General features: G+C 47.7%; 1 long non-coding RNA gene across 1 annotated transcript in view; it reads right to left on the reverse strand.

Annotated features, from left to right (window-relative positions):
* LOC146833663 (uncharacterized) overlaps positions 1–12,573 on the reverse strand; it is a 74,705-nt gene extending 62,132 nt beyond the window's left edge. Inside the window, exons 1-2 of the long non-coding RNA XR_014960607.1 lie at positions 12,473–12,573; positions 12,335–12,391 (exon numbers count right to left, since the gene is read on the reverse strand). This is a non-coding gene — a long non-coding RNA (uncharacterized LOC146833663). The remainder of the gene's footprint in view (positions 1–12,334; positions 12,392–12,472) is intronic.
* Between the last annotated feature and the right edge of the window lie 2,944 nt (positions 12,574–15,517).

Genomic DNA, 15,517 nt, shown 5'->3' on the forward strand with positions numbered 1-15,517 from the left:
GCTCTGAAGTCAGCTGCCCTGGCCGCTGCGCCACACCTCTCCACCTATGCAGTATTGCTTCCCTAAACAGCATCATATTAAGGATACTGCTGGTGCAAATGCAGAAGATAGTGAAGATTCTTAGCTGGAGGGGCCCCCAGTTCATCCCTAAAGATGCAAACACAGTGGTCCTCAAATATTTCAGTCTTTATTTATTATTTTGTCTCTTCAAAACAGAAGTGAGGTAATAAAGAAGTTTTGGAGAACTTTTTGAGGACTACTGTGCCTGCATCTTTAGCGACAAAATGGGAGTCCTCCAGCTCTGAATCTTCTTTACTTCATACTATACTATATGCAAGCACCCGGATACCCTCTTCGGTGATAAGTGCGCTATAAACATCAACATTTCAAGCAGAAAACAACGTTCACGGGCAACTCATTTGAATCAATTAATAAAATTTCTTGCAAGGAATAATATATCTTGCGTGACTTAAACAGAGACAGAAAAAAATGAAAAATTAAACCATAATTCTATTAGGCCTATCCCTTTTGTAGCAAAGTTTTTGTAGACACCCACAGAACAATTGTTTTAGCTGTTCCCACTTCAGCTGAAGTGAGTATAATTTATTTTGCATAGACAGTATTTCAAGTAAAAAGCAGATATACAAGAATTTCCAATTGTGTATTTACACTATATACATTTCCACAATTTTGACGTGACTTTGTGAACCCAGTGAAGTGACCATAACCAAAACGGTGCATTAAACGTAGTGCTATTAAGGAAAGGAGGCGATGGTTATTGGTAATTAAAAGGGGAGTGTAGGAGAGTAGGGTCTGCTATCCTATGGTCACCCCAAATTTTTGCTTTTTGCTTCACTGGTTTTTGACATATTGAGGCTGTGGGCCTGCCAATCAGACCCCCAGCCTGCTGTTCTCTCTACTAAATTTACACTATGCACCCTAGGTGCATAACCAATTGGAAGTGGATCACCCTGTGAGCCCCTGTACCAGTGTACACTAGGTACCCAGGGCATTGGTGTATCTAAGGCCTACCAGGGGCTGAAGCATGCATTGTGCCACCCCTGGACTGGCCTAACAAATTTGACACAACTGGCTGATCACTCAGCTGGGGTAAGTTGGTGTAACCACCTCTTACTTAGGTGTAGTATACCTATACCTAACCTTAAATGGGACACCTGGTAACCTATAAGTCACTCCTATGGCAGGCCTTAACAATCCTGAAGGCAGAGTGCTTGGTTCCATGTGAGATGGTGCTCTGGCATGAGCTGGGCCTGTCTGCAGTGGTCGGAACCACTTCCTTCTACTGTTTCCAGATATCGTCATACCATATACTCTTAAGTGCATTATGAACCTCGCGGTTAAATGCTAACTTTGGTTTGGCTTTATCAATACATGTCGAGTAAGGTGTCATACGAATTGGAATACTAACCCCTCGCCAGTTCTGGCGACGGGGTTAGCATTCCACCCTTCTAGAGGGACACGACATGTACACTACCTGAAACCCGGGTAAAATCAGACATAGCCTCAGCTCCACAAAATGGATGCTGCCACCACAGACACAAGTCTGCCCTCCTGCTGCTGGGAGTCCTTCCAGCTTGGGAGGTGTGGACAAAGGGTTTCCTGCCAGGGGAGGTGCGTGCACCACCCCAGACAGGATTTTGTGTATTGGTCAGGTAGGGCTTGAAAGAAACCAGACATGCCTGAGGCTCACAAGGAGCCTCGGTGCATATGCCAGTTCAATCTGGTCCTGGGGCACACCAGTCCCGGGCCTGGGGCGAGCTGGACAAAGGATTGGGGGTGTAACCACCCCCCTTCCTGGTCCCACCCTTAGGGAGGGACCTAGCAGGTAGTCCGGCCCCTAGAATCCGCTTAAAGGTAGGAGCTGTGTCCTAAGACTTCAGACATCCTGGAATCAACTTGAAACTAAGAAGAAGACGGGAACTTCAACGCTCTGCCGCACAGAGGACTGAAGCCAATCTCCCCTGTGGTCAGGGAGTGACCACCTTGCTAACGCAAGCCCCATCCAGCGAATCAACGTCTGCTTTGCCGCCGCCTCCCGCCGGAGCCCGAGCCCAGAGACTGACAAGACCTGGACCTCCAGACCTCTCACCACCCGATCCACAGTCCCTGAAAAGAGGAGACCCGTGGAGGCACCGAGACACGTGGAGCCAGCCATCTTGAAAAGACCACGACAAGCTGCAAGTGCAACAACCGAGGCTCCCTCCAAGTTGTGCTTTGGGATCTGAGAAGCCCAACACCCGAGCAGCATCAGCACCAAAGGTGAGCCCTCCAGCATCTCCACGATCTGCGTGGGGCCCTTCTGCATTTTGCCACTCGACGCGCCTAACCGGTTGCTGGCCCGCTGGCTAGTGGCCATCTTGGCGACGAACTTCAAGAAATACACCGCTGGTCTGGTTGCTCCAGACTGGCCCTTGCTCCCCTCCAAAGGAGCAGTCCCTCTGACCTTGCTGGTCAGAACCATCAGCTTATTTCATCTCCTACAACAAATTGCTTTTGCCAAGGCTTGTTTGCTTCGATCAAGTCGCCGACACCGCCGACAGCGAGAGCCTGCGTGGGACAGCTCGTGAACCGACTCCTGGACGTCGTCGACCTTCAGGGACCACGTGGCTGCAGAGACAAGCTACACCTTTCTTCCTGTTTGCACCCGACATCGCCTGGTACCCACCTGGTGCCACGCTGGTCACTGGCTAGTGACTGTGAACACTGTCCCCTCTGCTTACAGGTCTTCAACATCACCGATCCACTCTTGGATCCACCGCATCTCTTCCGGACCGGCCGCCTGCAGCATCTTTATCCACAGGCTCCATTGAACAGATAGAAGAAACCCGACGCACTTCGACGCCTATGCACCCGCTTCCTGTGGGTGAGGTAAAGCTGGCACTCTGGTGCCCAAGTGTAGAGAATCATCTCTAGTGTCTGTGTTTCCAATCTTAAGTTCCTAGTCCATCCGGAAGATCCTCTTTGCAGTAACTTTGTACTTTTTACGCACCCATTGAAACCTATGGGAGCACGCGTGTGACTATTTGCTCTGCACACGCAACCCGTGGACCTCCTGGTCACTAACTGAAGTTAGCTCCTTGTAGGCCCAGCGATTCTAGAGGCCCTAGGCCTTTTCCCTTTTCTGTTCGTGGTACTTATACCACTATTTTAGTATATGGTTTGAGTGGCCACCAGGGCCTATCCATATAACGTGCAACTTCTGTGTATTCTACTGTAATCTTGTTTGACGATTTGTGCTCCTGTGCTCATAAAGAGACTAGGGGTTACTTTGAGAAATAAATACATATATATTTTGAATATATATCTGTGTGGTGTCCTTTCATTGGTATAAAAGGGGGTTACTGTTGGTAAAACAGCTTGCTTAACATGTTTCACGAGTTTAGCCTCAAAGACTGCTTAGCCTACGCTACCACTAGGGCAGCTAGTCCGAAAAGGTTGACTTACAACCACACCATAAGGGTTGCTTGGCATGGTACAAGGTGGTCACTTTAACTAGTGAACATCATATACCAGGCCAACTTCTCACATTGGTGAGCAGCGGTTGGATTTGAGCTTGCTGTGTTTTACCATTGTAATCTCTTGGTTACCAATTGAAAGATCACATAGGTACCTGTAGGTACATATAAAACAAGATTAGATATACTTAAGTTCTACTGAACTTAGTTGTTGTAGAGCAAAGGGAGTAGCACACCCTGACTACAACTACTAGATAGGTTTAGTAGGTAAACCCAAGTGTAGGTAGATTGCAACACATCCACCCACACTTAAGAACAATGGCTGGGGCAGAGGGGTCCACTGTACCCATCTCTGTTGAGAGTGACCCCAAGAGGGCACCATCCATCTTTGCTACCCTAAATCAGAATGAGCTCAGGCATTTGGCAACTCTTAGAGGCCTTAAACAGCCCAAGAACCCTACCTCTGCTGAGCTCAGAGAACTCTTACAGAATGATGAAAATCAGAAAGAGCTCGAGAAAGCTTCCCAGTTAGCCCCCTCAGGGACAGGAGGCCCCCCTTCTGAAGATGCCACTGAAGTACCCCTTTCCAATAGTCATCCCTTAGATGAGAATCATACTACAGAAGAGGAAAGTGGTGGGGATACAGAAGGTAGTGAGGATGAAGGGAGAACTAGCCCAGTGCCAAGTGTTATACGTGGCCCAGCTAACCTAAGGCTATTAGGGACTGACAATGGGTTCACCCCATTGGATCTCCCCAGTGGACTTAACACAGGGCTTGGGAGGCAAAGGAATCTCTCAGGTGAATCTAATGCTTCTCATGGCTCTAGAGGCTCTCAAGGTCACTCCAGGAGAAGGATGACCACCCCTCAGAGGAGGGAACATGAAGCCAGAATGCAGGAAGCCCAGCTGAGGATCAGGAAGCAGGAGCTAGAAGTAGCCCTGATGGAAGAAAAACTGAACAAGGCTAGGCAACCTAGAGAGAGTGGGTCTATACCCACTGGTGGCAGCGTTGTCCCTAAGGACAAAGATAGGGTCTTTGACAATAGGAACCTGTCTAAGGTTGTGCCCCCCTACAAAAGTGGGGATGACATCCACAAATGGATGACTGCTCTTGAGAGGGCCTACAAAGTGCAGCAGGTTCCTGAAGACCAGTGGGCAGCAATCCTCTGGCTCTCCTTTGAAGGAAGAGGCAGAGACAGACTCCTCACTACTAGAGAAGAGGATGTCAGAAATTACAGAGTCCTGAAGAGTGTCCTAGTTGATGGGTTAGGCTTAACCACTGAGCAGTACAGGTTAATGTTCAGAGACACCCAGAAGACACAGACCCAGGACTGGTCTGAATACATTGAATGTGCCACTAAGGCTTTGGAGGGTTGGTTGCTGGGAAGTAAGGTATCTGATTATACAGGATTGTACAATTTGATGAGAGAACAGATTTTAAATAACTGTCAAAACCAGCAACTGCATCAACACTTGGTTGACTCTGATCTGACCTCTCCCCAAGAATTGGGAAAGAAGGCAGACAAATGGGTCAGAACCAGGGTTAAGCAAAAGAACCAGAACCAGGGCCAAGGGGGTGATCAGAAGAAAACAGACCAAAAGGGTGGAGATCAGAAATCTAAAGACCAGAAGTCTTCAACAGGGCCCCAAACTACTGCTAAGGAGGGTGGGTCCCAACAACAATCCAAGGGAAAGAAGAAAGAAGGTCAAAAGAAACCCTGGTGCAATCATTGCAAGAATACAACTCACTGGACTAGTGATTGTAAGAAGGGTGGAGCCCCCAACACTGTTGCCCCTAAGGCACCTGCTCCCAGTACTACTGTTAGCAGTGTTGGTCCCCAGACAAAGGGTGTAGTGGGAATCACTATGGGAACTGAAGGAGATTCTGACTTAGACAGAACCCTGACACAGGCAGTCCTGATCTGTGATGGGGACATAGATTTGTCCCTGACTGTGAGCCCCAGTAACCTGGGCAAGTACAGACAGACTCCTTTAATAAATGAAAAAGTGGCTCAAGCCTACAGGGACACATGTGCCAGTGTCACTATGGTGACACCAGGCTTTGTGGACCCTGGACAGTACATACCAGGTGAGAACTACCTGGTGACCAATGCCAGCAATGCCACTACTTCACATAGTGTGGCAGTTGTTAACTTCTCATGGGGAGGGGTAACTGGCCTCAAAAGGGTTGTGGTTAGTGCAGACCTCCCAGTAGAATGTTTGTTGGGCAATGACCTAGAGAGTTCTCTACGGTCTGAAGTGGAGTACAGGACTCATGCAGAGATGTTAGGTATATCACCACATGTCCTTGCTGTGACCAGGTCACAGGCCAAAAAGTGCCTTACTGAACCTCAGGTGTTGGATCCTGGAACAATGGACCAAGCACCTACCAAGACGAAGAACAGGAGGGTCAAGGCTGTGCCTTCCCCCCTGCCTCAGAGTGATGATCAACCTTCCCAGGAAGCTGATCTAGAGAACCCTGAAGGAACTGTCCCTGAAGAGCTTGAACCTGATCAGGTTGAGTTTCTGGGGACAGGGGGACCTTCAAGGGCTGACTTGAGGCAGGCTCAGTTATCCTGTCCCTCTCTTGAACCCCTCAGACAGCTGGCTGCTGCTGAGGCTGCTGGGAATGCTCAAGGTACCCATAAAGTGTATTGGGATGAAGGGCTCCTTTATTCAGAGGCTAGAGACCCCAAGCCTGGTGCCACCAGGAGGTTGGTTATACCTCTGCAATTTAGGGGCTTCCTTCTTACCTTGGCCCATGATATTCCTTTAGCAGGACACTTAGGCCAGAACAAGACTTGGCACAGACTTGTCCCTCACTTTCACTGGCCTCACATGAATGAAGATACAAAGGAGTTTTGTCGCTCCTGTGTGACCTGCCAAGCCAGTGGCAAATCAGGTGGCACAACAAAGGCCCCCCTAATACCACTACCTGTGGTGGGGGTCCCCTTTGAAAGAGTGGGAATAGACATAGTGGGTCCCATGGATCCTCCCACTGCATCTGGGCACAGATTTATACTGGTGGTAGTGGATCATGCCACCAGGTATCCAGAGGCAATTCCCCTTAGGACCACTACAGGTCCTGTTGTGGCCAGGGCCTTGCTGGGAGTATTCTCCAGAGTGGGGTTTCCTAAGGAGGTAGTATCTGACAGAGGTACCGACTTCATGTCAGGATACTTGACAGCTATGTGGAAGGAATGTGGTGTCAACTACAAGTTCACCACCCCTTATCACCCACAATGCAATGGGCTTGTTGAGAGATTCAACAAGACCCTAAAGGGTATGATCAAAGGATTACCTGAAAAGCTCAGGCGAAGATGGGACATCCTTCTACCCTGCCTTCTGTTTGCTTACAGAGAGGTCCCACAAAAGGGGATTGGCTACAGCCCCTTTGAATTGTTGTTTGGGCACCCTGTAAGAGGCCCACTGTGTTTAGTGAAGGAAGGATGGGAGTTACCTCTCAAAAAGCCTAAGCAAGACATAGTGGACTATGTACTTGGTCTCCGCTCCAGGATGGCTGAGTATATGGAGAAGGCATCCAAAAACCTTGAGGCAAGCCAGGCCTTACAGAAAGCTTGGCATGACCAAAAGGCTGTCTTGGTTGAGTTTCAGCCAGGACAGAAGGTATGGGTGTTGGAGCCAGTGGCCCCAGCAGCACTCCAAGACAAATGGCTTGGACCCCATACAATCCTGGAAAAGAAGGGAGAGGTCACCTACTTGGTGGACCTAGGAACTCCCAGGAGTCCCCACAGGGTACTCCATGTTAACAGGTTAAAAGCATATGTTGACAGGGCAGACATGGGCTTGCTCATGGCTACAGATGAGGGACAGGAGGAAGAGAGTGACCCTCTCCCAGACCTGTTGTCTCAGAACCCTGAAGATGGCTCAGTTGAAGGAGTGACCCTTGGAGGCAACCTCACTGCCCATCAGCAGACTGAATGTAGACAAGTTCTACAATCATTTCAACATCTGTTTTCCCTAATACCTAGCCAAACTGACTGGTGTACCCATGTGGTGGACACTGGTGACAGTCTGCCTGTAAAGAACAAGCTCTACAGACAACCTGACCACGTCAGGGGCTGTATAAAGGCTGAGGTACACAAAATGCTGGAATTAGGTGTCATTGAACCCTCAGAGAGCCCCTGGGCTAGCCCAGTGGTTCTGGTCCCCAAACCTCACACCAAAGATGGCAAGAGAGAGATGAGGTTCTGTGTGGACTACAGGGGTCTCAATGCTGTCACCAGGACAGATGCACACCCTATTCCAAGGGCAGATGAGCTCATAGACAAACTAGCTTCTGCTAAGTTTTTGAGCACATTTGACTTGACAGCTGGCTATTGGCAAATCAGATTAGCTGAGGAGTCTAAGGCCAAAACAGCATTCTCAACCCCAGGTGGGCATTATCAGTTTGTGGTGATGCCCTTTGGTCTGAAGAATGCACCTGCCACCTTCCAAAGGTTGGTGAATCAAGTCCTTACTGGGTTGGATGACTTTTGTGCAGCATATCTTGATGACATTGCTGTCTTTAGCTCCACCTGGGAGGATCACCTGATCCACCTGAAGAAGGCTCTTGAGGCTCTGCAAAGGGCAGGCCTCACTATCAAGGCTACTAAGTGCCAGATAGGGCAGAGTAAGGTTGTGTATTTGGGCCACCTTGTAGGTGGAGGCCAAGTTCAACCACTGGAGAGTAGGATACAATCCATCAAGGACTGGTCTCCTCCAACCACCCAGACTCAAGTTCGAGCTTTCTTGGGCTTGACTGGGTACTACAGGAAGTTTGTTAAGAACTATGGGTCCATTGTGACTCCTCTTAATGATCTGACATCCAAGAAGATGCCCAAAAAGGTTCAGTGGACAGTAAGCTGTCAAAAGGCATTTGATGACCTGAAGGAGGCCATGTGCTCTGCACCTATCCTGAAAAGTCCTGACTACTCCAAAGAGTTTATTGTCCAAACAGATGCTTCTGAGTTGGGTGTGGGAGCTGTGCTGTCACAACTTAATGTAGATGGTTAAGACCAACCCATTGCTTTTATTAGCAGAAGGTTGACCCCCAGAGAGAAGAATTGGCCAGCTATTGAGAGGGAGGCCTTTGCTGTGGTGTGGGCCCTGAAGAAGCTGAGGCCATACTTGTTTGGCACTCACTTCAAGATTCAGACCGACCATAAGCCCCTCTTGTGGCTAAATCAGATGAAGGGTGAAAACCCCAAACTGCTTAGGTGGTCCATTTCCCTACAGGGGATGGACTTTACAGTGGAGCACCGGCCAGGTACTGACCATGGGAATGCAGATGGTCTCTCCAGGTACTTCCACTTAGGACATGAAGACGAGACTGGTCAAGGCTAGTTTAATGTCCCTGCGTTTGGGGGGGGGGTTGTGTAGGAGAGTAGGGTCTGCTATCCTATGGTCACCCCAAGTTTTTGCTTTTTGCTTCACTGGTTTTTGACATATTGAGGCTGTGGGCCTGCCAATCAGACCCCCAGCCTGCTGTTCTCTCTACTAAATTTACACTATGCACCCTAGGTGCATAACCAATTGGAAGTGGATCACCCTGTGAGCCCCTGTACCAGTGTACACTAGGTACCCAGGGCATTGGTGTATCTAAGGCCTACCAGGGGCTGAAGCATGCATTGTGCCACCCCTGGACTGGCCTAACAAATTTGACACAACTGGCTGATCACTCAGCTGGGGTAAGTTGGTGTAACCACCTCTTACTTAGGTGTAGTATACCTATACCTAACCTTAAATGGGACACCTGGTAACCTATAAGTCACTCCTATGGCAGGCCTTAACAATCCTGAAGGCAGAGTGCTTGGTTCCATGTGAGATGGTGCTCTGGCATGAGCTGGGCCTGTCTGCAGTGGTCGGAACCACTTCCTTCTACTGTTTCCAGATATCGTCATACCATATACTCTTAAGTGCATTATGAACCTCGCGGTTAAATGCTAACTTTGGTTTGGCTTTATCAAAACATGTCGAGTAAGGTGTCATACGAATTGGAATACTAACCCCTCGCCAGTTCTGGCGACGGGGTTAGCATTCCACCCTTCTAGAGGGACACGACATGTACAGTACCTGAAACCCGGGTAAAATCAGACATAGCCTCAGCTCCACAAAATGGATGCTGCCACCACAGACACAAGTCTGCCCTCCTGCTGCTGGGAGTCCTTCCAGCTTGGGAGGTGTGGACAAAGGGTTTCCTGCCAGGGGAGGTGCGTGCACCACCCCAGACAGGATTTTGTGTATTGGTCAGGTAGGGCTTGAAAGAAACCAGACATGCCTGAGGCTCACAAGGAGCCTCGGTGCATATGCCAGTTCAATCCGGTCCTGGGGCACACCAGTCCCGGGCCTGGGGCGAGCTGGACAAAGGATTGGGGGTGTAACCACCCCCCTTCCTGGTCCCACCCTTAGGGAGGGACCTAGCAGGTAGTCCGGCCCCTAGAATCCGCTTAAAGGTAGGAGCTGTGTCCTAAGACTTCAGACATCCTGGAATCAACTTGAAACTAAGAAGAAGACGGGAACTTCGACGCTCTGCCGCACAGAGGACTGAAGCCAATCTCCCCTGTGGTCAGGGAGTGACCACCTTGCTAACGCAAGCACCATCCAGCGAATCAACGTCTGCTTTGCCGCCGCCTCCCGCCGGAGCCCGAGCCCAGAGACTGACAAGACCTGGACCTCCAGACCTCTCACCGCCCGATCCACAGTCCCTGAAAAGAGGAGACCCGTGGAGGCACCGAGACACGTGGAGCCAGCCATCTTGAAAAGACCACGACAAGCTGCAAGTGCAACAACCGAGGCTCCCTCCAAGTTGTGCTTTGGGATCTGAGAAGCCCAACACCCGAGCAGCATCTGCACCAAAGGTGAGCCCTCCAGCATCTCCACGATCTGCGTGGGGCCCTTCTGCATTTTGCCACTCGACGCGCCTAACCGGTTGCTGGCCCGCTGGCTAGTGGCCATCTTGGCGACGAACTTCAAGAAATACACCACTGGTCTGGTTGCTCCAGACTGGCCCTTGCTCCCCTCCAAAGGAGCAGTCCCTCTGACCTTGCTGGTCAGAACCATCAGCTTATTTCATCTCCTACAACAAATTGCTTTTGCCAAGGCTTGTTTGCTTCGATCAAGTCGCCGACACCGCCGACAGCGAGAGCCTGCGTGGGACAGCTCGTGAACCGACTCCTGGACGTCGTCGACCTTCAGGGACCACGTGGCTGCAGAGACAAGCTACACCTTTCTTCCTGTTTGCACCCGACATCGCCTGGTACACACCTGGTGCCACGCTGGTCACTGGCTAGTGACTGTGAACACTGTCCCCTCTGCTTACAGGTCTTCAACATCACCGATCCACTCTTGGATCCACCGCATCTCTTCCGGACCGGCCGCCTGCAGCATCTTTATCCACAGGCTCCATTGAACAGATAGAAGAAACCCGACGCACTTCGACGCCTATGCACCCGCTTCCTGTGGGTGAGGTAAAGCTGGCACTCCGGTGCCCAAGTGTAGAGAATCATCTCTAGTGTCTGTGTTTCCAATCTTAAGTTCCTAGTCCATCCGGAAGATCCTCTTTGCAGTAACTTTGTACTTTTTACGCACCCATTGAAACCTATGGGAGCACGCGTGTGACTATTTGCTCTGCACACGCAACCCGTGGACCTCCTGGTCACTAACTGAAGTTAGCTCCTTGTAGGCCCAGCGATTCTAGAGGCCCTAGGCCTTTTCCCTTTTCTGTTCGTGGTACTTATACCACTATTTTAGTATATGGTTTGAGTGGCCACCAGGGCCTATCCATATAACGTGCAACTTCTGTGTATTCTACTGTAATCTTGTTTGACGATTTGTGCTCCTGTGCTCATAAAGAGACTAGGGGTTACTTTGAGAAATAAATACATATATATTTTGAATATATATCTGTGTGGTGTCCTTTCATTGGTATAAAAGGGGGTTACTGTTGGTAAAACAGCTTGCTTAACACGTTTCACGAGTTTAGCCTCAAAGACTGCTTAGCCTACGCTACCACTAGGGCAGCTAGTCCGAAAAGGTTGACTTACAACCACACCATAAGGGTTGCTTGGCATGGTACAAGGTGGTCACTTTAACTAGTGAACATCATATACCAGGCCAACTTCTCACAGGGAGCCCTTGGGAGATATAATAAACTCTTCTTCATAGACAAATTAGAGTTCACAGGGGCTCTCCCTTTTTCAGTTGTCGACGACGTTTTGACCCTCTCGTGATATGGGGTCTCTTCAGGACGGGAATACTGGGGACTGGAGGTGGGACATAGTATTAGTGACCGTGTAGGAATAATAATGATCTGTGGGCTTGTAGGTCAAGGACAGGACTTGCTTACCCAGTAGGACTGTTAAGGTTCTCAAAGTGCAGGAATCTTCCTAATAAATGGGTACTTCTCGGTTGTATTCAGGTTTATGGGGCCTATCAATGGCATGGGTAAGAATGAATATCAACACCAGGGATGGTGTATGAATTGAAGCAAGTGATCGAGGTGCTCATGGTACGGCTTACTCTTGTGAAGAATTAGCCACTTAATGGCTTCAGGCAGTATTCACAGTAACTCAAGGTAACCGTAGGTCCTATCAGTAAAAGACTAGTTAATCAGTGTATAATGATTAATGGTGGGTATTACCCTCACCTGAAAGTACAGCGTAGATATATTAATTAAAATCAGCACAGAGGTCTGTGACCCTACTCACCGATATAGAGCGGTGAGTGAATAATTCAATTATTGATGATTTTTGTTCACTGGTCGAAAGGTAACATTGACAGTCTAAAATTAGTCTTAAGACATAGTTAATATAGACTTAAGTTCACAATGCAGCATGTGGGTCATTGACCCTACTCACCAATTAGCATAGCGGTGAGCGAGTACATTTATTACTGTTCAGTTGCCGTCATGGGTTCTGTAAGTGACAATAGCGGTCACAATTAGTCTGGCGGACTTAATAAATCAAGGGAGAAGTAAGCTACGGGATTTGGCTTACCTAATAAACCGTGCGGCGATCCGCTCTCGCTGGTGCTCAATAGGAAAGACACGATCGGCTGGTGGGTTGAAATACCGGCTGCCGATACGCGTGCGTGCCGCACCATGGCCGAGCGGCGCATGCGCTTTAAGGTTGCTGGAGTGGTTGAATCTGATCCGCATCCAAAGTAGCGGCCATTAGGGAATGGATGTCACTTGAGGGAACTCAAACGCTTTCCAAAGAAGAGTGATAGTATTTTGAGCGATGGTGTATTAACTTCACAGAAGGATGCAAACTTACTTCAACATAACATTAACATTATAACATGACTATATAGGAAAGTATGCCCTGTACTACGGTCTATAATATTGCCACACGGTATTGCTTCTGTCCGCAGTTAAACATTGTGAATCTATGTAGCTTATAAGGAAGACTCTTTGAATCTATTATAGAGCAAAACTGTAGACATTGTGGTTTATTAGTTGAGCTGCTTTCGCTGAGGGTTTTCAAGACTTATCAAATTTGGCCCATGCACACTTCATTGCTGCTGATAGGGCCAGATATGTGTCCCGCATTTGTTGGGAGAAGCAGGTTAAGCTTTGCTGAAAGTGATGACTTACCCCTTTATTGTTTGGATTGTTGGGTGTTGGGTGTTGGGAGCCCTGCACTATCTGAGTATTGAATGCTTTTGTTAGTACTACACCAACTTGTTTTTAGTCTTTACTAAGTGAATATTGATGTATTTGTATTCAAGCAATGCAGGACTATGTTCCGTTGCATTTTTTCACAAATGTATTATTTATATAAGACTTTGACTGCGCAAGTTGAGTGTGGATGTGTGTGTCATTGATTAACACCTACCCCCATGGGCAGTAGGTGGATACATGAGAAAATAAGCGTTACATTTTTATGAAAATGTAATAAATCACGCTTCTGGATACCTTCTCACCATTTTGTAAAAACCACACGCAGACAGATGTTGAATTTACAGAAAACACCTGCTGTACAAATAAATGGAAAAATAAATCATTGTTTATTACTATGTACACAACCAGCCAATAACATGCCAATATACACATGAAAAATCCGAGACCTATTGCATTGAAAATGCTTGTTCTATTTAGATTCCATGAGGCACTTTCATTGTCGAAAACAATAGTTTTCCCAGTAGGCTACGAAACCCGCTGATGCCACCTGACCTACGAGTATTTCAGACTTTGAAAGTTTATGCCTTGTACCACGGTGTTATGAATGTTTTGGTGAGTTCAGTAAAAGCTGATTAAACTTGTAATTTTTAGATATCCAACCTTCGCATTAGGTTCACGCCTTAATGTTTTTTTTCAAGACAAGGCTTGGGATTGATCTTGAGTGAGTGTTGGTTACCTGAATAAGCAGTTCATAGAAATGCTTTAATGGTCCATTTAAAAAGAATATTTTTTTTATTCTCCTTGGTGAGGCTTCCTTCACCACTTTCTTTCTTAAGTGTAAAAATTGAAATTGTGGTCACCTTTGTATAAAAATGATTAATGGTCTCTCTCTCTTTCTCGTCCTCTCTCATTCTTCTACACTCAGCACTGATTCTAGATATCATCCTGGTGGGAGCAGTGAAAGGGCTAGTCCGACGCCGCCGGCCCACCCACAACCGAATGGACATGTTTGCATCTTTCTCCGTGAACAAGTACTCATTCCCATCAGGACATGCCACACGAGCTGCCATGGTGTCACGCTTTATCTTGGACCATCTGGTGCTGGCCATCCCTATGCGGGTGCTGATTGTGCTATGGGCAGCCATAGTCAGCTTGTCCCGGGTCATGCTGGGCCGCCACAATGTCACAGACGTGGCTTTCGGCTACTTCATGGGGCACATGCAGTACAGCTTGGTGGAGTACTTCTGGCTGTCCCCTAGCTCAGCACCCACTCTCTTCAGACTGTGGAACAATTGATTTGACTGTCCTAACGGGGACTCTACAATATCTGTCTACGTCTCTGTGTTTTTGTTGTGAATGTCTGTTTTGGCGTGGGGTTGGGCTTATTTTTTTTAAGTTTGTTCCTCCTTTCAGGTGGCAGCTTTTTCCCAGAACCAACACATTTTCATGCCTCTGGGTTTCCAGTGTTGAACGCGGGTTACATATAGGTAAAGAGCAAGATAGGGCAGGTAGACACTGTATCCACATGTAGGCTGTGAATTCCAGTATCTACTGCAATAAAGTAGGCCCTCCTGGATCTCTGCCTTCACACATTGTTTACCTATTGCCGGTGTTTTGGAGTGCAGAGAAGACAGAGAGCAGGACTTCTGATTCCGATCTGGCTTCCCTGCACCAATTTTTCAGGCTAGGGTATAGTTATTATTCAACAGAATTTCTAGATACTCTTGTGTCACCAGCGTTAGTTAGACACCGGCGTGCCGCACCCACTTTTGGGTTGAATTAAATGACTCATCTTTCCTGAGAATTTTTTTTTTTTAAATGATGGGTAAGATTTATCAGAAATTATATTGTTTAATTTTTTTTTTAAATTGGACTGTTTACAAGAAATAATACCTTATTTCAAACCAAACCTGTACCCCTACTTTAGTCACTCTCACTCACTGCCCCGTATTTCCTAGTAGAATTAGTTGAATCTGACCTCCTCAAGATTTTTCTGTGCAAAACTGTAACCGGCTGTGGCTGAGGCTGGGATTCCCTGCAAAGTCTTAAGTGTTGTGGAAAGAAGAATTCTGCTATTTCAGACGCGACTCTGAATGCTCTTAGCACTAGTAGTTATAAGCATATATTTTTTTTAAATTTTGCCATGGCACTTTTCCAAAATGTGCTTTACAAACAGTTCATGCTTATGGAAAAGGCTTAAGTGGGCCTAGATCATACCAGGATGCCTAAATGATCTGAAGAAGGGGAGCTAGGTATTGGCTTCAGGGCTGTTTTAAAGAAAGATTTTTTTGATTTGAAATCACAACTCAAAATTAGACCTAGTGCTTTTTTAAATGCCGCTTATAATCTACATCCTGAGGCACTATACACAAGGAAAGAGATTGAGTACAGTGTGCTTAAACCCGTTGTGTGAGAAAGG

This window comes from Triturus cristatus, chromosome 4_2, assembly GCF_964204655.1.
Source record: "Triturus cristatus chromosome 4_2, aTriCri1.1, whole genome shotgun sequence".
Taxonomy (NCBI): domain Eukaryota; kingdom Metazoa; phylum Chordata; class Amphibia; order Caudata; family Salamandridae; genus Triturus; species Triturus cristatus.